The sequence below is a fragment of the Falco peregrinus genome, chromosome 7 (assembly GCF_023634155.1).
Source record: "Falco peregrinus isolate bFalPer1 chromosome 7, bFalPer1.pri, whole genome shotgun sequence".
NCBI lineage: Eukaryota > Metazoa > Chordata > Aves > Falconiformes > Falconidae > Falco > Falco peregrinus.
Genome location: NC_073727.1, coordinates 13203963 through 13227168, shown reverse-complemented (window position 1 = coordinate 13227168; position 23206 = coordinate 13203963). Strand labels below are relative to the sequence as shown.

General features: G+C 43.3%; 1 protein-coding gene across 3 annotated transcripts in view; it reads right to left on the bottom strand.

Moving 5' to 3' along the window:
• Positions 1–23206, bottom strand: part of EVA1A (eva-1 homolog A, regulator of programmed cell death) — a 224410-nt gene that overhangs the window by 82346 nt on the left and 118858 nt on the right. The window lies entirely within an intron of this gene.

Below are 23206 nucleotides of genomic sequence, written 5' to 3'. Positions count from 1 at the left end.
AGTGTTGGCATTTATTCATCACTATGTGTTTCTGGGTTCCTCCAGCCTGTTTTCAGTCTGTTTTATAATCTGAATCTCCAGTAAATCTATATTAATTTTTCAGCTCAGTCTTCATGAAACAATACATTAATTGCCTCAGTACATGAACAGATATCTTATTTACACAGATTAAATGACCACATTCTTTTCATCTACTTGCTCTACAGTTGGATCAAACTAAGTGATTAAGTTATGTCTGGATTTGCTTCTTACAAATCTCTCCATGTATCATTCATGTTCCTTTTCAACAGTAAACTTGTGTAGAGGGCCTGCATACTTCCTACATGCCACTAAAGGAATTGAATTAATAACTTAAGTGTGCTCTGAATCACACAGAAAACTCAATAAGCTCTTCTTCACCAGGGATAAAGTTTGCTCTAACTGCTTACAGATTTACTTTGTTTAGTATTTTCTCCATTATTCTGTTACAACAAAATTCACTCCATTCTTTTTCCATCATTTACATTCTGCTTTGGCAACTGTCTTGAGGGTTAGCTAATATACACATGGCTTCATCCAAATGCATGGCACAGCAAATTCTTCTTTCCTTATTTAGGCTGTTTTACTAGAGATGGAAGTGAAAGTTATTGGATAGTTACTAGCTCTTTTAATGATTGCTGTTTATTCGTAAAGATCAATGCAACATGTTTTCCTCTGTCCTCTCATTCTTGTTTGATTCTTCTGTTTTTCAGAGATAGCTGCATGTAAGCCAGCTCCTTGACTAATTACAAGAAAAATATAGCAGGCAGATCTGGCCTCCCAAGTTTTATTTCTAAGTTTTCCTGTTTCCCATATCCCTGAATCTCATCTCACTGAGGTCGTATTCTGCCCCATTCCCAATGTGTTCAGCTAATGTCTGTGTCAGGAAATAGCACAGACATTCAGCAAATCCAGCAGTACTGACTTCAAGTTCTGATTCTGTGGGGCTTCCTAATGCTGTTAGACAGTTTGAGGTCTAAAATGGGATGAAAGGAGACAAGGCGAGGTAAATGTGTCACTTCCACTCACAGCCCTGCTTATGGATGTTTCCCAACTTGGTGAAAGTTAGCTAACCCACGGGAACAGCAGTCAGGTATATTGGCATGTGAAAAAGTTAGTGCCTAGAGCCACTCCTTGCAGAAATCAGAACTCTTTTTTCCACCACACATAATGGGGGTTACCCCAGTAATAAGAACAGGATTCTGGATCAGTTTAATATCTGAATCAATTTTCTGTGATTAAAGGGGGGGATCAGGGTCATGAAGAAAGAGCTCTTCATTTCTATTTGTCATTCCACTAAACATAAATGTGAATTTCCATCAGCAGAAATGAAATAGCTGTTTCAACAGAGCTCCTGAAGTTTAGAGAGACACCACACACCCAAAAAAAGCCAAACATCTGAGCAGGAAAATGATGCAAACTGAAGAAATTTAAGTGTCCTCTACAAGTGGCCCTACCCTTTTAAGCAGGCAGGCTTCTCCAAAGAGTGATGAAGAGAACATCTTGTTCCATCTACCCTCTGACTCAGACTGGCATAAATGTAGTAACTGGCATGGCCAGTTCTGGACAGTGAAGTGGGGAGAAAATAAAGGCCAAATACTGCCTTGGTTCAGAAGATATGAAACTTTAAAGTAACTGAACACCACACTATTGAACATCTCTAGCTCCCCACTATGACCCACCAGTCAACATATCTACTGTACATGTAGGCAAGTGAAGCACAAGCACAGAGATGATGGTAGACAAGTACCAGCCTAACAGTCACAACTGTATCTGAAAAACTTCTATCTGAAAACCTCATCAATTACTTGGGTTCTGAAAAGGAAACTGAGCACATCTGAAGATACGGTGAAGATCTTCAAAATGTCCAGTGCTTCAGGGAGCTTCAGGCTTGGGCTGTGGATCCTAAGAGAGGCTCTCAAAGAGACCCAACAGTGGAGTCCAGCAGGGACTGTTTGATGAGATGAGAAAAGCAAGACAAAGAAGACTAGGTAAATATCTTGAGATCAGCATCTGTGCATTTTTGCTATCAGCATTGTGACACTGAATTATTTGCCTCTGTTGTCTTGACTGACATCTATTGAAATGAGAAACAGCACATCTCAGGCAATTTGTTAAAATCACTTCAAGACTGAGTGGTGCTAATGATCACGGACTGAGGGTGCTGTGCAGCACCGTGAATGGCATGATGAATGGCAGATGACAAACATCCACCTTTCTGATGAACTACTATCTGTGCACTTCCATGGACTCTCGATACACCTCATCACATCCTACTCTTTACCTTGCTTACCTTCATCACTTTCCTGGGAAGTATCCTCATATTTGTTCTTTTTAAATACAGAGCTGAAGCAGAGAGGGAAGAAATTACTTGTCTAAGGTCACCTAGGTCTATCCCGGTCTCCAGCACTGGTGCAGGAAGAGACCTCCATCACTTGCACTTTTGGAGCTGCAGACAAATCTTATGGCTGGTTGGTCCGTAAGGACATGCTCAGAGCTCTCCTGCTCCCTCCCCTTGTTCACGGTGCTGTGCCTCTGGTGCCTCTATGTCACCAGACATTGCAAAGCCTGTCACGAGGAGGCAGAACAGTTAAGGGCATAAGTACTAGTGTCAGACTTTGTGAAGGTGCTTCAGGTTTGGTGCATGTGCTCTAGGAGCTACCAAATCTAAAGACATTCAAGATTTTTGCAGAAGTACTCAAAGAGACAGCTTGTCTCCACACGTCTATCAATAATGCTCAAGTGTCAACACTTTCAGGCTGGGATCTTAAGATGCCCTTACACGCTATAGGGTTGCTAATGGCCATTACCCCTGTTTCATAAATGGGGAAGGTCAGACACACAACAATAAAACAATTCTTCTGCAGTAACCCACCTATCAGAGCTGGAATAACAAAAAAAAAAAAAATCTTGGCTCAAGTATCCTGTATTACCAACAAAGTGATTGAAGCACTCAGAGTTTTCTCTTCCATTCCCTCTCCGTCAGCCCACTCTCCTCCAGCTGCTAGTCATTTCTCCCTTTGTCTCCCCTCCCTATAGTCTTCCCCACTGTCCCTCTCCAGCAATGATCCCTTCCTCCTGGTTCTGCAGCTTTGCCTCAGGTCTTTCCCTAAATTTCATTGCATCGGGCCATCTCTCTAGGGCCAGAGCTGCTTCTCAGGAGGCGAACATGCAGCTGTTGGTGGCCGGAAAGTAGCCAGCAGACTCCCAGTTCCCCCTATCTATGCTGCAGGAGGATGCTGAGCGACGGTGTCAGTAGAGAGAGCAGTAAGGGGCCTTGGCTGCCTGTTCAAGTCCCTGGAGACAGCCCCTAGTGACTGGAAAAGGGATCTCAAGGAGAAAGGTTGCTCCCCTGGCCTCATCCAAATGATATTTCATCTGGCATGAAAGAGATGTTGATAGAAGGGTCTGCATGTCATCATAGATGAGAGATTCTTGGCTGGTAGGGGTGTGCCTCCACCAGTCACCTCTACTCCAGCAAAAGGTGCTCCTGCTCACCCACAGCTAGAGGTGAAACACACAATATTTCAGTCTGCTCGTAAAAAGGGCTGCCAGGTAGAGCAGAGAGAGGGCACAGGCAGGACAGCCGGCTCGCTTGTGTGATGTGGAAGGAGCGAGGATGAGAAGCAGATTTATTTACAACATTGCTGCTCTGATTTGAGCATACAGGGGTTTGAAAGCATACAGATTCTATGTTAATTTATTTTTAAACTCAGAAGGAAGGGTTGGACTAACTACTTGTGAGCATATCACTGACTTACTCCTTGGGTCTATTAATCTATGGCATCGTCCTCCAGTACATCTGCCCCAAGATATACTTCATTAGCTAAACCTAACAGCACACAATTTGTTCTCAGGACACACAACAGTCAAACAATGGGGAGAGTGTGGTATGCGATCACAGGGAAATGGGTTTGAGCAGAGCACAGGTATTCTCCAAGCCTGCCTTCCTGAGCAGCATGTCTCCAACTGATGAAATGCAATGCTATCAAATATCATGACAGAAAGCACACATAAATAAAATATGAGGGTGCCTCTTAAAAATAAATGTTGCTCCATGATCTTTTTCCCAGGAGAATGAAATTTCCAGTGCGCTAGCTCTCTCTGTGTGTGGTATCACATACTGCATGGTCTGTTCCCTATAAGCTCTCAACATATGCTATGAATCTGCCTCTGAAGTACATGTATTCTAAATCAGATACTTATGCCTTCTTCTGATCTTTTGCAGTCACACATACATACATTGGATTTTGCCACAGGCTATCTATCATTTCTCCCTTTCCAGCATCTGAAACGCATGACCCACAATTTGGTTTTATGTATGTTTTACTGCAGTTTCCATACAATCACACAGGAAACTTTAGTTCTCACCTTAGGAGGCCAGGCACAAACACATAACGCTGGACATAGGCTGCAGTTCTAATCCTTGTCTTTCAGAAGTGTCATGACTGTATCTCTGTTCACTGACAGGCTGCGTTTCTCACAAACGATGGAAAAAAATCTGATTCAAATTCCATTTCAAGCAAAGCCTTACCCTTCATGATCAGTGGTTTACCTGCATCATTTTGCACCTCCTACCCCAAAGCAACACCTAAAGTCCTTAGGCAGTTGCTGCCCTCTGCCTCTGACCTCTGCTCCTTTCAGTTCTGGGTTAAGCACAGTGGTGGTGCCTGAGGTGGGCATTTTCCATCACTGTAGCTCAGACAGCTCTGCAGCGGCACGCACCACCCTGTAATGGCCCCTGGAACGCTGCAAGGTTGTGTTGCACCAGGCCAGGGTTGGGGATGAATAAACAGATTCTCTGCATATAATATTTTAGGTGAAAAAGCCAACCACTAACGCAGGCCAGAATAGAGTGATGAAGTAGGTATAGATTTCCTGCGGGCATCAAGGGGAAGCAGCCTCATCACGTCTCAAGGGTGACAATTTGCCCCTCTCATCGTCTTCTACTTATTCAGCAGGAATTCACCATGCCTGCCCCCCTCCCCGCCACAGCCTGCAAGCGGCAGACACAGCTGGTTGGCAACACCCACCTTCCAGCTGCCTCCGTTTAATGCCACAAAAAGGAAAAGAGCCTGTGGGTCACCCCAGCCCCTGGCTTACTGCAACCACCTACCAGCTGTACAAACCCCCCTGCCTCAAGGACTGACATAATTTGGCACAGCATTCACCAGAAGAGCGCTGTCTGGGCACACACATGTTTAATGCCTCACCAAGTGATCCTGACTCAAGTAGGGCTCACCCACCACCATCTGACATCAGGATGAGTGCCTCATCCTCTCTGATGGCACATTTCTGTTCACATTCAGGGAACGTGACTCTTCCAGGAGGGCATATCCCAGGCGCAGGGAGATTTCTAGTGGGGATATGCCCTTGCTGATTGGATGCAAGAAGACAGAGAATTTTTTAGCTCTTTAGAAAGGGACTAGCTAGGAAGTAGTGACAGGGAAATGGTCTTGCAAAATACCTGTCCTGTGCATGGAGCGGGTGGCTCAGAGGCATCAGAGAAGCCCTGTAAACAATCAGTTGAGCTTTAGCCACAAGCCGTTTCATCTGCTTTGAATATAGGCTCTGTCACCTTCCAGCTGGGGCTGGAAAACATCAGGTCTGCTCTGCCTGCTTTGTGAATTTGTATGTTCTGAACTATTGCCAGGAGTAACTCTGGTGCTGGGGGGATCAATGCTGGGCCCTTGCAGTGCATCAGTAAGGCCTTATCCATGGAGGAGGGAAGCTGGGGAAATTCCCTCCCACTCTAAACTATTTCTTGGCTCTTTACATTAGTTATCAGCCCTTGGGAATTTATTTTCCTCTCTCCACAGTTTTCTGTGGCCCACATTATCATTTGCTAACTATTAGCACGTGCTATTTATCATGAGGTCCGTAACCCTTGTCTACTCCAGGGAGTTTGCGACTAAGTCACAGCAATAAATTTTCTGATATTCTATGGGCTTTACAGCAGTAAGAGGCACACAGCTGAAATTATTATCTCAGAGCCTTCAACCCCTAATCTCTCAGTGCAACGTTAGTCACCAAAGGCAGGGAGATTGCACATGAACACAGGTTGTTTATAATCACAGCAGATTCAGACTCAGGCTCCAAGTCTGCTTACTAATAATGATGATTACTTTGGCTCCACTGGATTTATAACATGTTTGAAAAGCTCAGGGAAACCACATTATCTGCAACTCCCTTTCAACAGCATGTTTGGTTCATAAGAGCTGCTAGGCAGGCAAAGGAAACAGGGTGTGTTTGTGAACTGAGAATCAGTCATAACATCGCAGTGACCAAAACGAACACCATAGTCTACTGCTGTTCCTCTATGGTTATTGCAGAACAGAATAATCTGAGACCTGACTCAAAGCCTATTGACTCCACTGAAAGATTTTGCAGCAGGTCCCAGGACCCGCTTGGACAAGACATCATTTCTCACTGACCTGCTCTGCCCTGTGTGTTTGGGGAGCCTGGACTTTTTCCCTGCAATAGCCGTTGTTTAAGAAGGAATTGAAACCTTGACTAGAAAGGTTACTCCAACACTTCCACATTTCTGAACCCCAAAGACCCTTTTCAGACTTATTCTTGGTTAACAACTAGAAATGTTCCAGCTTCTCCTGGGTAAGTTAATGGTTGGACTCGATGACCTTAAAGGTCTTTTCCAACCTAAATGATTCTATGATCCCAAACACCTTCAAAGCAAATTAGAGTTCAGACTGAACTGGGAATATTGAATAAAGAGTATTAGAGGGTTTTTTTATTAAAGAAATAAATTAAATGCTACTTGAATGTACCTGTCCAAAAGAAACACTGGTCTGAAGAGTCTGTATTTTTCAAAATTATCAAATTAGCCCAGCTTGGTTTCCACTGCTAATCTAAATAATGGTGGATATTGTCCAACAACAACAACAACTTTTTCCTTCCAAACAGGCTGAGAAATCATGGGCAAGGTCCTTAGTATCAGAGAGGAGACATGCTCCTACCCTGAATGTACCAGCTAGAAGTACAGGGAGCAGCTGCTACTCTCTGAGAAGGGGAGCCCAGGAAAAGGAGAAGAGGAGACTTGGGGAGCAGCTGAACAGACATGTCCTGCATGTGGAGGGAACCACTGGCATTAGTAGGTTTTGCTCTGCCAACCTTACAGCAACAAAAACTAGACAAAACACTGGATAAAAATATTTGAGAACAGCCTAAGAGCAAAAAATGGGGTGGCTTCCTCTGCAACAGTCTCTTGCTCTCCCGCTATCATGGCAGCCAAGACAGAAAATGTTCCCAAGTTCAGGGTTTGCTGGTCATTCCCTGGCCAACGCAAGACTCACTCTCCATCACACAAGGGCCAGACTGTCTCAGCACTTACCCAGTAAGAGGCTGTTTTGCAGCCCCATAGCCCTTTCTGGCAGGAAAGCTGTCCTGATCTGGAGCAGGGATGTTCCTAAGTATGCCAGGCTCCTGAATGCAGTAGTCTGTTATTCCAGAGAGACTGAAGAATAAACAAAAAGAGACTGGAAGATTAATTATCAATAAACTTCCTTGATCTGGAGGTCAAACCCAGGGCATATCTGCATTAATAAGCTAAAGGGCTCAAACACTGGTTTGCAGTTGTACACTGTTGCAACTAACAAAATTTCAAGAGATATTTTGGCCCGTGCCCATGCAAACAGCACCCTGGCATGGTCCAGGGGACAGCATGGCCAGGGGACTTTTCACTGCAGATGGTTTGGGTATAGGCAAGTTTTCTATTCAAATGCAAGCCATGCCTTGCTACTTGCCCTTAGGGCCAGAGAACATTTTTATTGTACAAGTGTAGCACACAGGGACTCTCCTAAACACAGTTAAATGTCCAAACTGGCACAGAGTTGTGGCCACTGCTGTGCATGAGGGGTGCCTGGCAGGTTGCAGCTGCCTCCTCAATGTATTCAGACTCATCTCCTGCCCTCTCTGCTGCCTGGGAAACACAAGGGGAGCAGAAGATGCTGGGGGCTGCAAGCTGGGGGGATTCCGCCTGGCACAGACATTTCCTACCCATGGGCACTGAATAAACACCAGTAGCTCCCGGGACATCTCCGTGGGGCAGGGACAGTGGAGTGGCTAAGCCATGGCACACTGCAACACATGCGTTGGCAGATGGTGCCGACAGGCTCAGAGCCAGCTGGAAAGGGCTCTCACTAGGCTGTCTTGGCTTTTGCCAAGATCAGGGCTGGGTAGTCCCTGGAGAGCCTCCTGGGTCACGAGGTCTGGCTGGAAACTGCATGCACTAAATACTCCGCTTCACCAGAGAGAAGAGAGTTTCCCTGCGTTACTGGAGGTGTTCACTCCATTGGAGGGGCCCTGGTCCTTTCTCCAGGTGACACAGGTTGTCCAAGCAAGCAGTTCCTTGCAGGCTTGGACAGAGCATGTCCTCCAAATCAGCAGGACATCCCATGCCTGAATCAGACTGCCAGGGTAACACACCTCCAGGCATATGAGGTTATGCCATGGTTAGCTGTACCCTGGCAGCACAGCGTGCACACAGGACAGCCAGGCAGCCAGAAAGCAGGAGGGTTATGGAGATGCCCATGGCTCTGTTGGTGTCACCCCAGCTGCTTTCATGTGGACAAAAATCCCACAGAGCTGGCGTGCAAAAACAGACCTGCTAGAGCACTCTGTATTATTTTACAGTGCATAAATATCACCAGGAGTTTTGACTGTGGGACAGGCTGTTACTCTTGGGTTGGTTCAAAGCATTTCTGGTTGGAAATTATCATGTTTTCAATGTTATAGACTCTAGCCCTAACCCCAAACCCTTGCTCCTGAACTGGGTAAGTTTCCACAGCAAGAAAAAGAATGGGAAAATTTTTCTTTTACCACTAATTGGGAAAGGCAATGCCCTTTGGAAGGACATGGATTCCATTGATGTCTCAAAATAGAGAAGACCCTCTGTGTTCTTCTGTGCCATGAGAAGGTTAATACTGCCATGCCCATTTTTGGGATCTGTTGTTTTCAAAGATGGGTAAAAACAAGAAATAAATAGCAACACTAGCTGCCTCTCTCTTGCATTCTTTCTGTCCTCCACAGGCACAGCTGCCAGAGTAATGAAACTATATTAGGACCACTGCATCCTTTAGAAAAAAGATAAACCCCTCCCAGGGTTTCAGTTTTGCACAGTGACAAAAAGTGGAGGAGTCAGCATTGGATTCAGACACCTGCATTTAAGTATGCACAACATAGATGTCCACATGGGTATTAGCACTTATTGTCAGCATTACTGTCAGCACTGATCTGGTCTTTATAGCCTGAGAATAATTCAGCTGGTCAAATACCCATGATCCAGTGCTTCTGAAAGGCCCTAGGCTGAAACATCAAATACAGAGTGTGCAAATACTAGGCAGGACCCATAAATAAAACAAATTGTCTAAAATATCACTATATACATACATATGGACTGCTGAGCTCTAGATATCTAGACAGTACAAAACCAAGTTCCCTTGGCTACAGCAAGAGCTTTGATACCTCTAGACAGCTACATTCAGCATCAGAATCAAACCCTGAATCCCATACAGCAAAACTGGGTTCAAACCCACTGAAGGCTAAGAACTCTTCAGAAGAGACATGATTTGCTGAAAGCAGATATTATCGAACCACATACCTAATTTTTGTCTTTTCTGGTAAGAAGACATGAAACTGTCAAAAAATAGTAAGTTTAAAAAAAAATATTTGAAGCAAATTTAGTAAACAATCAACAAAGTGCTAGAACTTCACTTAAGTATCATAAGGTTTGAACACTCAGGAAAGTAGTGACAATATCAGTAATGAAAATATGCAAATTTGTGGAAAGCATACTCAAAGGTAAGAATCATCTGACCGTACTTTAGATGTCAACAATGCAGATACTCACATTTAGTCTAGTCACCATGGGTTCCTTTGAAAACAAAAGAGAGAAATAGGCACTTGTAAGGCATCTGAAATATCTACTTGACAATGAGATGAACTGCAATCTAGAAATGCCTATTTCTTTTCATATACTGACTACAAAGGGAGGCCAGCATATCTAGTCCATATGTAGCTGGTTATATTGTAGACAGTTACATCTGGACAGCATTAGAGTGCATTTAATAACATACCTATTTGCAACTGCATTCCTATTCAGATCAATATGTCTGCGCTCTCAGAACTCCATCCCTCTACTTACACTCAAGATTGCATCCACTGCTCATCCAAACCTTTAGCCTTGAACTTCAAAAGCATCTGTAGGCTGGACCCCTAGACCAAGATCTATGACTCGCTCAGTAAGTTCCCTCAGGAAAACACAACTCACCAAGCCAGGACAAGACACCTGAGACGCAGCTAGGGACATGGCGTTCCCTCCAAGAAGTCTGCAGAGGAGCACTTACGGAGAAACAGAGAGGAATCATTACAAATCCCTTAACTTAGGAAAATATTTTTGCCCTAACCAAAACGTCAGTGCTAATGATTAAATACATTTCCTTGAATAAAATCTACCCAAGACTTCAGGAAACACATTTACAAAGAGCCATCATGCCAAAACGTAAAGCAGTTGTTCATATGATCCTGAATTCAAGAGTCTAGTGTACGTAAAGAGCTGGTGAACATTTTTGCAGTCTGGGACAGGTAAATCATTTTTTGCATGAGTCTATCTTGAAAGTAAAAAAGCCTGGCTCAGCCATGAGTATGTCAGCATCCCAGGGTATGGGGTGCAGTTTCTTGGGCAGCTGCAAAAGGAAGGTAAGTCAGTCAGTCATCCAGATCTATAAAGCAGCAACTTGCACTGTTATTATAAGCCTACCTCCTCATCTGGAAATTAAATGCAAACATATGCATATGCCTAAGTGTTGCTCAAGAGAAAATCACTACCTTGACAATGCTGAACAAGAACAGGAAGGAAAGAAAAACAAAAAATACAAACCAATATCTGTGCCTTCCCCATTTAATTTTTCTTACTGTCAAAGGCACCCTCATATTTAATTAAGCACAATTTAGGAGACAAAGAATGATGAGGTGAGGAAGGAAAGAAAATCCATTTGTTTGTTAATACTGTAATAGACTAAGAATTATCTGACAGGACAATTTACATTACACACGGTCCAGCTCCAATTTACTAGGTGGTTTGATCCTCTCAAAAGAGTCACAACACAGCACTGACATCCTATACTTCATTTTTCACCGATACCCAAGGCATCTGTAGAAGGTGTTGATAATCTCTAATAGCATAGAGGAGAAATTTTGCCTTTCTTACTTGTGAGAATCAGGTACAGCTTTCACAGAGCAGAAATCAGACCTTTGATCAATATACAGCACATTAAAAATGTGTGGTAGTATGTAATCCTGGGATAAATCCTGGATAGTTTGATTTTTTTCGCTAAAAAAACATAGGGAGAAGATAATTTAATATTAGTTATTTTTCATAGTAATAAGGATCATAACAATACTTCAAAAGAAACAAAAAAATGAAATGTGAGATAGTCACTGAATTCATGACTCAGTGAATTATCATGGCAACAATGGATATGTCAGGCAGCAGCTTAACACCTGATCTTCCCAAAGCTTTGTGTCAATAAAGTTCAACAGCAACTGTAGACACTGAAAGCAGCGACTCATCACATCTGTGTAATCATGTCTGCACTAGATGCATAAACTGAAACCCCAAGGGAGGTGGTGAGGCTGCTGTTCTCATGCCAGATGCTGAGCAAACAGCCCTAGGACAGGCAGCTTAACCACACAAGGCAGGAGGAAGCCAAGTGACTACCCAGTACCAAAAAGCTGTGACAAATCAGGGTTAAGAAGAAAGCCTCTTGGCCTTAGGCCAGTGCCATGCCTATACAAACATAAAGATGTAACACTTGTTGATAAGGAGGAGAGCAAGGAAATGTGGTAAGGTTTTGCCCTTTTATGAGCTGATCTATTTTCTTTCTAATTTTTCCATGTATCCTTGTGAAAAAAGGCATTTCTTGTCTATTCCAAGAGTTGGGGTTTTTTCTTCTAAAGGAAATACTACAAGCATTTCATCAAAGCTTGAAGCAAATAAATATGACCTAGGGACTACATGGTGCAAGTCCCATCTACAGGCTGATCCTTGATACATAATCCCCAGGTCACTGTGAGCTTTGAGCATCCAGGCTAAGGCAACTCTTGCCCAGCTAGAGAACAGGTCTGTTGGACTCCAGATGGAGCTGCATACCAGGTATCTTCCTCTCCCTGAGGCTTGGCTTGGACCAAAATGGATTGATACCCATTCAAAAAAGAGACCTCCAGGTCTCTGCCCTCCCTACTTCACTCCTTCCCCTGAAGGCACTGATACCAAGCGACCATCTGCTTGGATTAACCAGCCTCTAGAGTCTTTGCAGGCAGCTGTGAGATAGCTTTCAAAGATAAGAGATGGACCAGGATAGCCTCATGGTTTAGGAATTTAGTTAAATATCTTCTAAAGGGATTTACTAGGATTTGCTTCATTGTTTATATTATGCACTATCAGTCATCCTTAAGGCCCCAGGCCTTTGTGTTAGTAAGGCTGGGAACACAACCAGCCAGCAAGGGACACTGATACTGTCCTCCATGATCCTGTCTTCCCCATGCAGAAATGCTTCCCTACCCTGACATTCAGAAACTGCTACTTCCTTTGGCTCAGTTCACCTGAATGAAGGAAAATCAGTGAAGTACTGAGCAGCAGGGTACTTGAGACTCAACTCCAGAGAGAGTCGGCTTTTCTTCCTGGATAGTGGTGCTGGTACTGCACGATGCTAAAACAACAGCAATTGCTAATATATGGCAAAGAAATGTTAAGTCTCTGCCGGCCCCCAGGGGAAAAATAATCATAAGCCTGCTCAGTGTTTGTTAAAAGATATAGGTAATTGTGGAAAAGAGCAATAAAAAGACAATTGAGCAACTGGACAGGTTGATTTATGAGGAAAGATTAAAGGAGCTGAACATGAATGGCTTAGCTAAACAATGACTAAAACAGGGCATGAAAAGTAGCCACTGTCAACAGTATTTGGAGTGTCTGTCTGAAGGGGCATTAACCATTTGGGTGTGTACACTTTGAAGAACTGGAGGTCATGAAACGGAGGTAGAAAAAGTAGATGCCAGATCAATGTGTAAGAAAGCTTCCTGAAGAACAAGACTCCTGGCATGTAATTCCATGGCAATCTCCTCCCCACTGTAAGGTGGGGTGCCCCACAAAAGGTCATCCACACTGAGCAGGTATTACCTAAGGAACTTTTAGGAGGTCTCCACTCTTAAATGTCTCACTGGCATCCCCATGTCTAAGCACCAGTGTGCAGGGATGACCACACACCAAGGCTGTAAAAGCCCATTCTAAGACCTCCATACAACCAGAAGATAAAATATCCAGGACCTCAGAGGTCAAACAGGAATGCAAAAAAATGTCCAAAGTGCAGGAAAAGAGCCATTCTCTGGAATTCTTTTATACCACTGAAGGATGACATGAGGCTGGGCATCTTCCCGGGTAGTGGGAAGACACAGAAATGTCAGCCTCTGTGCCCTACCATCACTTTGCCTCTCCCAGCCAGGAACTGAAACTGGAACAAGAGAAACATTCATTAGTGACACATGGCTAAAGAGACTCAGGTTGACTATCATCCAGCCATTATAAATCACATAAAGTCATATAAGGCACAGCATCCTCCCTCCTGCCTAGTCCATGCAGGGCAGGGGGTGTTACAGCTGTCTGCTGAGGAGCTCCCTCCCTACTTGGTTTGGCCATGGAGAGCCACAGCTCAGGTCCAAAACAGGAATAAAATATAAATTATCTTGCCACATCCTGCTGCTTTCTTTTCATCTCATGTAAGAAAGGCTTAGGCAGGAAATACTGCATGGTAAAAACTCCACCTGGAGAAAAAAGCATGGATCTAGCCATCTAATAAACAAAGTCACTGCAGAATATACATCAATAAGCTACTAGGTAGGGAGGAGGCCTGCACAGGTAAGGCATTATGTTGATAGATCTTAGGTTCAGCTCCTATGATGCAAACCCTTGTATAAATGCTGTCTCCGCACATGAAATGAGACTAACACTTTCTCCCAAAGTCTGCCTGGCCCTGCCTGTGTAACCACTAAATTTGTTATAGCAGGGACTGCTTCTTAACAAGACAGCGCATTACACAACAGGACAGTCTTTGCTGGGGCCTGTAGGAATGGCAATATTGTGCAGTCATAAGTGCACTTCCCAGCAACTAAACATACATTTGATGCCCATGTACCTTTCATCAATGGTCTATAGAAACCCCCGAGCTGCTGGTCCTGTTACTCTATTTCAGCAGCAGCTCACAAACTCCAATTGTACCAAAGGACCCCACCAAGGAGGTCGCATATATTTGCATCTTTGGTGGTTTTCACAAAATGGCTATTTATTTCCACTCCCCACCCTGCCCTTCCAGTTCATTTTTCATGGCCAGGAACGAGGATTTTCCAAATCCCAGAGAATTTCCTGTTTGTTTCACATTAAAGTGGAGAAAGAGAAGTGAGGGCAGCTAGAAAACAGCGGGGCAGTGGTACGTGCACAGCAGAGAAATGTGCACGTGCTGGCAGAAAGACACCAGCTGTGAATCCTTCTATAAACGGTGCAAGGAAATGGCATTGTCTTGAAACATTTCAAAAAGGGAAGGCAAACATATATTTGATCCATGCGAATATATCTTAATTGGTCATGGTGTCAAACACTCCCTTTAAATTTAATCTAATGAGTGTTTCACTGAGCTGTCAGCAATCTCCAGTAGCCTCCAGGCACTAATGAGTTAGCATCAAGGTGTCAATGCTTTTGGCATTAACCTCAATTAGGAGGAGTTAGGGTGATCACTGAATGAAGGGTCAGCCATTCATCGCTGAGACATTCCTCTGGCTATAGCCTGCAGTCTCCTGCATGAAAGGGGCTGGCAGACTGGCTGCCTACCGCCTTCTCAGTAAAGAAGACTCATACATGGCAACATTACTGTTAATTACTACACTTGAAACCTCTGCAGGTCTTGACAGGCATGGAGAATCAAAAGTAACCCTATTTAATGAGGTTATTCAATGAGGTTCCCTGGTAAAAAAAGCAGCCTGTGACAACAAAATGGTAAATATCTACCACTTATTCATGGTCAGAATTTTTGAAAGAACACCATTAAGGGAGTCAGTATGTCAAAGAACAGAAAGCCTGTACAGCAGGGTTATGCTTACAGGAAAAAATCACCACGTAAATAACCCACCTAACTTTAATTATGCTCAACTTATCTCTCTCCAGACTTCCTTAAAGATTTCCTTTAGCTATATTACATTCAGATGTCATCTTGCACAATCATTCTCAGGTAGATCTGCTTTTCTGGGGTGAAATCATGGATGGATCACAATTGCTTTCAAGGACGTACCCACCCTATTCAAGCACGGACCTCTCAGGACAGCCAGGCAGACCCCCTGACCTGAAATCAGTTCTTTAGATGGCAGATTGCTGTTCAGCCCCAAGGACATGTGCATATTTATGCCAGAGGAAATCATTCAATAACCAATCTGTTTAGAAACCTCAAAGGTTTGTCAGCCACCGTGAAATCTGGGTTACATTACAGTTTAGCATTACAGTTATTAGAATAGAAACTCTGGGTCCATTCTAAAACATTTCTTAAATTTATAAATTTCTAGAATATATGGATAATAGCAGAATGAAAAAGTCCCACCTGTCTCCTTCGCACCCTTGCCGTCACCCACTCCACCAGGACAGTCAGACCACCCTTCCCTGCAGCAAGACATGGCTGTAACTCCAGCATCCCCAGCCAGAAGCACACCGACCCCAGGCAAAATGACCTGCAGCAGCCCCTTACACTCCTAGTCTCGCAGCAGCCCCTGATGCTCTCCCCTGTGACTTCTAGGTCATGATCCTTATCAACTAAAACAACCCCCCCAAAAATAGAGATAAACAAAGGCCTCGGGTGCACACACCTTGTGAACAGCAGGACTCTGGGGTTGCAGAGTACTTTAGTTAACTCTTCATGGGACTCTCTTTTTTTCCATAGTAGAAGCTCTGTATGTTTCCCAGTAACGGCAGAGATGGAGGACCACGGCCGCAGGCTTGCAAAGCTTGCCTAATTGTAAGGTGGCACTTGTCTTACAGCTCATTCTGCTTAGGGTCATCGTAAAGCTGTCCTTTGAACTCCCTCTCTGCTTCCTCCAGCCCCATCTTCCCTCCTCCCCATCCCCAAGGCAATGATTTTTATCTCCAGGTCTCCATTTCTTCTCTGCAAGAATCAAAGAGCTTTCAAGCCCTTCCCTTGAGGTAACAGCATTACCTGCTCCTCCTCCACCTGAGATGCAGAGCTCTGCTTCCTCAGAATATTTATTTACCCCAATCTATGTCAGACACAGGCTTATTCTGCCCTGGTAATGAAGAGCTGCTGTGTCTGGACCAGCCAGACCGGACGTGTTCGGACTCTTCTGGACATGTGGTTCAGATCAAGCTGCAGCCAGTTTTACAGTAAGCAAACAGGAGCAGCACAATGACAGGTTCCAATTACCTAATTTACCAAGCTTCACCTTAAAACTAATCAGGCTGTTTGTGCCATGTCACTCATATTTCACATTCTTGTGCAATCAGTAACATCAAACCTAAACAGTTCTTTGCTTTATAGCATATTCCTCCTTGATGGAGGATGGCAGAACTACTACAGTCTCTGTTATTAGCAGGTACCTCCACGACCATTAGTAAAATGTGTGCCCCACTCACTTTAGCACTGGTCAGCAAAAGAGATGGCATCTTGCATTTGCCCTCAGGTAATCCACCATCTCCAACAGACCCTCCAGCATGAATGCAAATTATATGAGCCTTGCTGACTGAGGGGATTCCTTCTTTGCTTCTAAGAGCTAGGAAACTGTTATCCACAAAAATGGTTAAGACAATGTCAACAACAAAGATGACAAAGTGCCAGCCTCAGAAGCTGAAAAATGTCAGCCTTGAGCTTTGTGCTCACCCATCATGGTGCAGTCTTCAGTTATCCTGCCACATGCTTTTTTGACAGGCTCTGTGAAGTATGAACATTTCTGAAAGTGAGGTCTAAGTTTCTGAAAGGAGAAACAAGCTCCTTGCTTTTCCTTCCCCTGAATGGAAATGTATAAAAGGCTGCACAGAGGTCCAACAAGTCCATTCATTTGCAGGAACTGGCAACAGATGTTACATCACCAACGAAAATCTACTCTGCCCACTCTCCCATACCATCAGCCACTGTTCCTGACAGTCTACAACAAATCTGACCTTGAGAACAAAAGACCAAAAGAAGAAAACCCCGAAAGCCAAAGAAGATAGCAAAGCTATCAACCACATCCTAACATCTAGAAACACCAAGGGAATTCATAAAGGTGAAATGCAGAAAGTAGATCTCAATCCCATGCAAATCCAATTAACAAGAAAATCCTTCTCCAAACCCAAGTCTGGAGACCGATACAACCTTGAGCTGAGGTACAAGACACCAAGCTGCTATTTGAGAACTTTTTCAGCACTAACACTCCTGTCTGGCTACAGGTAGTTTCTCAAGGTTCAGAAAAAGAAATCCCCCTTGAGAACTTTAAGTACCACCACATTCATCTCTTACCTAGATAAATCTATGATAATTGGAGATCCAAACAGTGAGAGTGGAAACCAATAAATGTAAGGAGAAAACACTGGTATTACCATTATCATTATGTGGCAGTGATAATTATGACCAAAAAGGAGCATTTGCATAAGAACACAGTGGTTGAAAGCCATCTAACCAGATGTATACATCTACGTTGTAGAGGTTCTACATGTAGATAACAATGACATCAAAGCACCAGACACTCTTTTTATAGTCAGTACAGGAGAACTGTCACTCCAAATATACAATTCATCTCTCGCAGGCACCTAGTTTAGATGCAATGATTTGTGCCTCAAAAGCAGCTGTTTCTCTCCATTACCTGTAAAAGGAATTCTTCTCAGATGGGAATGTCTACACTATAAATTTCTATGGCTTATGTGTCTACACTTGGTCAGATGAATCCCACTTCATGAATTTTTCATTATTTGTAGTCATTACCCGAGGACTGGATAGCTTTTAAAAAATACACTATAGCTTGAAAAGAAGCATAGGCTTGATACAAAAATTACCAGACAAACTTGTATTATCTTAGGAAAACAAGACAGAGGATTTGAACAGATGTCCCAAACCATCTCTGAACCCACTGTCTTGACATTGAAAGCAGTCACATAATGGGATTATATTATATTATTATTACGTTCTTTATTTATTTGGTAGGTCAAACTATGTGGCCATGAATTTAAAATCTATGTCTGTGAGTTCTGCTTTACAGTATGACACAAGAAACCTGGTTAAACAGACATCATTAAACATTATACTGCCAGTGTAACCTCTCTAGAGCTAGGTTGCCTAAAATGTTTACTTGTTTGTAAGCATCAATTTTATTTCAACTTCTGAAGAAAGGAAGTCTGCGTTATATATTGTGTCTATCTTACTCTAGCAAGACCCTGTCTGCATTGCCCTGATTCAAAAGAGTGTAAAAGACATTTGTTTTTTCTTGGACGTCTGGAATTACTAGTTTTCTATTTTTTGCGGATCTTGAACATTGCTTTTTATAGCAAAATAAAGCAGTTTTTCAGTGATAAAAATACATTTTCTACATTGATGAATTCATAAATTTTAAGAGCAAAAGGGACCATTACATTCACCCAGCCTGAGGCATTGACAGATTTACTGCACAGGAGCTAATGGGCTACAGCACAGTCCCTTTGAGAGGACAGGAGAGAATTTGTGCAGTTCTTTATCCTCCCTTCTCATTACCACGATGAGGGCAACTACCTCAGAACTCTCTTATCTAACACAGACCACGCCCCTAGTCGAGCTCGAAAGAATATTCATTGAAACACAACATTTTGGCAAATCCAAACTGCTTTCCCAAGTACTCAGAGAAAGCGAAGGTCAGCACACCTCCATCACCCCAGAGCACCTCCATCACCTCTCACTGATCCCTCTTGGTCTCCCAGCAGCACCAGACACCGCAAAACAACAGTAGCTGCTGTCCCTGCACTCATGCTTTGTCCTTTACCTGCCCAGTTCTCTCATTGGGATGTGAAGCACTTGGCCTCTGGGACTTGGCTTATTGCCTCATAAAGCAGCATGGCAGGATTATTAATGTGGCAGAACTGCAGGATTTTCCAAACAATTTATGAGTTACCATGGTAGTTCATTAGCTTCCAGCCCAATGACCCCTTTCTATCAAGCATGAATCAAGCAGGACACACACACACATCTAAACGCACGATGGATATTCACATCAAAAATACATCCAAGGCCACATTTCCTCCATGTTGTCCAACATATCTCTAACAAAGGCACTAAACCCCTACCAGTTATCAGCAGTTATCAGGATCAATAGCCAACCCACTGAAACATGCCTAGAAACAAAGAAATACACAACTCCCATCTTTTTTCTTTTCTTTTTTATTTTTTTTTCTCATCAGGCCATTTCTTATTGATGCCTGTATTTAAAGAATAGCAGGTACTTAGCAAAGGGTTTAGCATTACAGCTCCCATTGACTGGACAGGGAGGCAGGCCTGGCAGATGGGACAGCAGGCACTCTGGATTGCTCCCTTGGCTTTCAGTGCTAAGAATAAGGTTTCTCTTTAAACACAGACAAGCCCCTCATCCCCACTCAAGGAAGCATTTAAGAAAATATTTAACTTTCATGGTATTTATGCATGGGTCTTAAAATAAAGTACATATTTAAATACTTCCTTCAACCCAAGTGGCATCATGCATGTGAAAAAATTCAACAGGTTTTAATATATCGTTGAGTTAGGATTTCAGCAGCGGCCGGAAGAAAAAAAAAATAAAATTCTAGCATACTAGAGAGGCAAGAAATCTAGAGAATTAAAAGGAGTCTTCGAAGGTAATAAGTGGACAATTAAGGAAAAGGAAAAGGTCAGGAGCACAGTAACTTTTATCAGTAAGTACAAAACCACTAGCAAGCTACCCACAGATATTATAAATACAATGTTTTATAACAAAGAAAGACAGAGACACAGGGAGATGCGGGAGGGGGGCAGTGGAAGAGAAAGAAAGACAGACTTTTATTCAGTCTGTACCGCACTATTCTTCTCAGTTGCATTAATACTCTTATTTGTTGTTACCCTCTAAGAGTTTCAGGGCATTTTGAAGAAAAAGCAGAGCTAAAACTTTTAAATCTCACTCTAGTAAAAACTGCCACATTCAGAAAGCAACCTCACCAGGCATTATGTGCTTTCCCAGAATTAACCTGCCTTTTGCTTTTGAAAAAATAATTACTGCGGTAATGGGACCCACATACTGGAAAATCCCACCTTCCACACCATCCTATTAGACAAATCTGGCTTTGGGCCAAAATTCAGTATTTCAGCTCCTGCCAAGGTTCAGGTATGGAGTGTTTTTACATTTCAGGATTTTTCATCTGTTTCCTTGGCTGGGATAACAGGACCCTAACGCACACGAGAGATCATTATCGCATCGGGCAGCCAGTCACTTGCTTGTTTCAATCATCTTGTACATACATGCAAACTTGTAGCATTTCCCTCTCAGCTCAGTGATGCCAAGAGGTGTTAACACGAGGGTATGATACAATATGGAGAACCACTGACGTGAGATACTCTTACTGGCTAGAGTAATAACAACAAATTATTCAAAAAAAATATAGCTGGCAAAAAGTTCGGTGATACCTTTACTCACAACCAGATTCCTCAACAAAATTGTGCATGTCTGGCAGGAATTCTCATGGCCAATATAAAATGGAGGCTGAAGGAATGAACCTCCAAGAAATTTGGACATGACTTAAAGAAAGCAAAGATGTTACCTCTACACATTTACCTCTTGGAGACCTGGCATAGGGCTCAGCTCCTGCTGTCAAGCCAGAAAAGAACAGCCTGTGTGTGCCAACCTGAGAGACACTTGCAGATGTTCTCCTGCCAGGGCCGGGAGATAAGCCACCTCACTAGCTCTTCGCTGGTCATTGGTCACTAGCCAACACCAGCATCAATGCCTGTCACAAAGTCCATCTCAGCAAAAGGGCAGTGATTTCTGCTAACAACACGAGTTTTCAATTAATAATACCTTCTGTCAGCTCATAAATTACTCTTTCAACAGATTTTTTTTTTCATTAATAGCTATCAGAAGAAGACATATTTTTCTCTTTCCAGCTCTTCTCATGCTTTAGCACCAAAAGCAGGGTTCAGCTGCCCTGTCCCCATAATTACTGAAGTTTCTCACATGGGAAATGTCTGCATGAAGGCCCTCCTACCCATGCTGCCATGTCCATCAGTATGCTTGCTCTCACCACCTCTTCTGAAACAGCACAGCAGGTGGGTAACACTGGCCAAGGACACATCACAGTTTTTTTACACAGGTAAGATTGGTGACATGGTTCAAACTGCCAAACCATGGCAGGACATTTCTGCCACAGCTTGGCAGCTGGGGAGTGACAAACTGTACTGCTTGATCTCAGCGAGTGAAGTCGTCACCTGTTTGAAGCAGCAACAAGAAAGGCTGAGGTGATGCTCAGAGAAACCCATTTTGTACACCCATTGTGTTTCCTAAGCTATGCCAGGGTCACCCTGCGTCTTTCACTGCTCGCCAGCGAACAGCAGCGAAGCTGCATCCTGCACTCCAGGGATCAAGCGTTTCCAACTGCAAGAGGTGGGGAACAGGGGCATGTATCTAGATACAGGTCACAGGAAAGTGCAGTCATGTTTGTCAGTCAAAGCCTGTCCCCTTTCACTCCCACAGGTTTTGTGAAAGTAGGAGAACACCACACCAGGAGCAATAATGCATGCAGCTTTATGGAAACCTGAAACAAAGAGATATCCAACAGGAGGCTTTCTACACTGCAATTGTTCTCTAAACCATAAGAATATAAAATTGCTTGATTGTACCATTCCTTATAAAAGAATGACAGGATTTACTTCTGTCTGGCACAAGTACATGGGACTGGAATTTGATTTCTTGTTCATTTGGTTTTCACATTTTGAAGATATTTGCCATTTGAAGGGAGAAATGCATGTCTGATGATCACAAAATCCAGCTCAGAGACACATCTGAAACACAGTTTGAAAAGGAGCCATGGCCACCTTCAAAGGCTGAGGCAGATTTCACCCACTAAAAAGCAAAACATGTCATATTGTGCTCTCAAGTGTGACTCATTTCCTGATGCAGTTAGGCTGTGACTAGGAAAATTAAACTCAGATTAAGAGATCATTAATGCCTTTTGTAGTGGACTTTGAGACCAGGACCAGAATAAGGCTGCAGAGGTCTTTGAAGGAGATATCCTCTGGATTTTTGACCTCCTGTTTTGCTGCGTTGCCTTCATTTCTGTCGAATCCCCATGAGGATAAATTTCTCTCCAGTCTCTTTACGAGAAAAGAGATAAAAACCCACCGTCTTCCTGGCCAGAAAATACACTGGGCCTCCATGGATAGCCTTGCTACTTCTTGCTACATCATTTCAAACAAAAAACAAGAAGCCAAGAGGAAAAAAAAGTCAACCTTCCTGCCATTCCTGCCAAACAAAACAACAGCCACACAGGAGCTCATAGCCTGATGCTCCTGCATCAATCTCTCTGCTCTTCAAGGTGCTGTACATCCACATGCTATAGCAGCTATACAAAATGCTGTAGTGACTCCATCTCAGACACTATCTCTCAGACTCAGTGTGCTGCAGTTACACACAGAGATTGACCCACAGACCTGTTCTTGTCTGAGGACACAGCCAGCACCTCCTCTACTACAGGCTCCACCATCAGCTCAGCAGATTCAAAATCACACCAGAATTTCCTCTTCCAGGTGGATGTGGAAAGGAAAAGAGAGATAGACTAAGCTGATCCTACCAATAACTATATAAGCAAAACCCTGAAGCAAATATTTTCAAATATGTCAGCTACAAATGACCAAAATTGTCATCACAAGGAGAAGACAGACCTGATGCTGCTTTCACACCACAGAGTTCAAAGGAACAATTTTTTTCTCTGTTGCAAAATAAGATGATCAGTCAGGTAGGAACACAGTGTGTGCTCAACACTGACTTAAGACCCAGCTGAGAGCTCCCACTGTTTGTTAGGAAAATGTTGCAATGTTCACCTGAAGATTTTAGGAGTGATTTTCTACTAACCCCATGGATTAGTATAGATTGGTGATTGTCTTATTCTACTGCTCAAAATGAAATA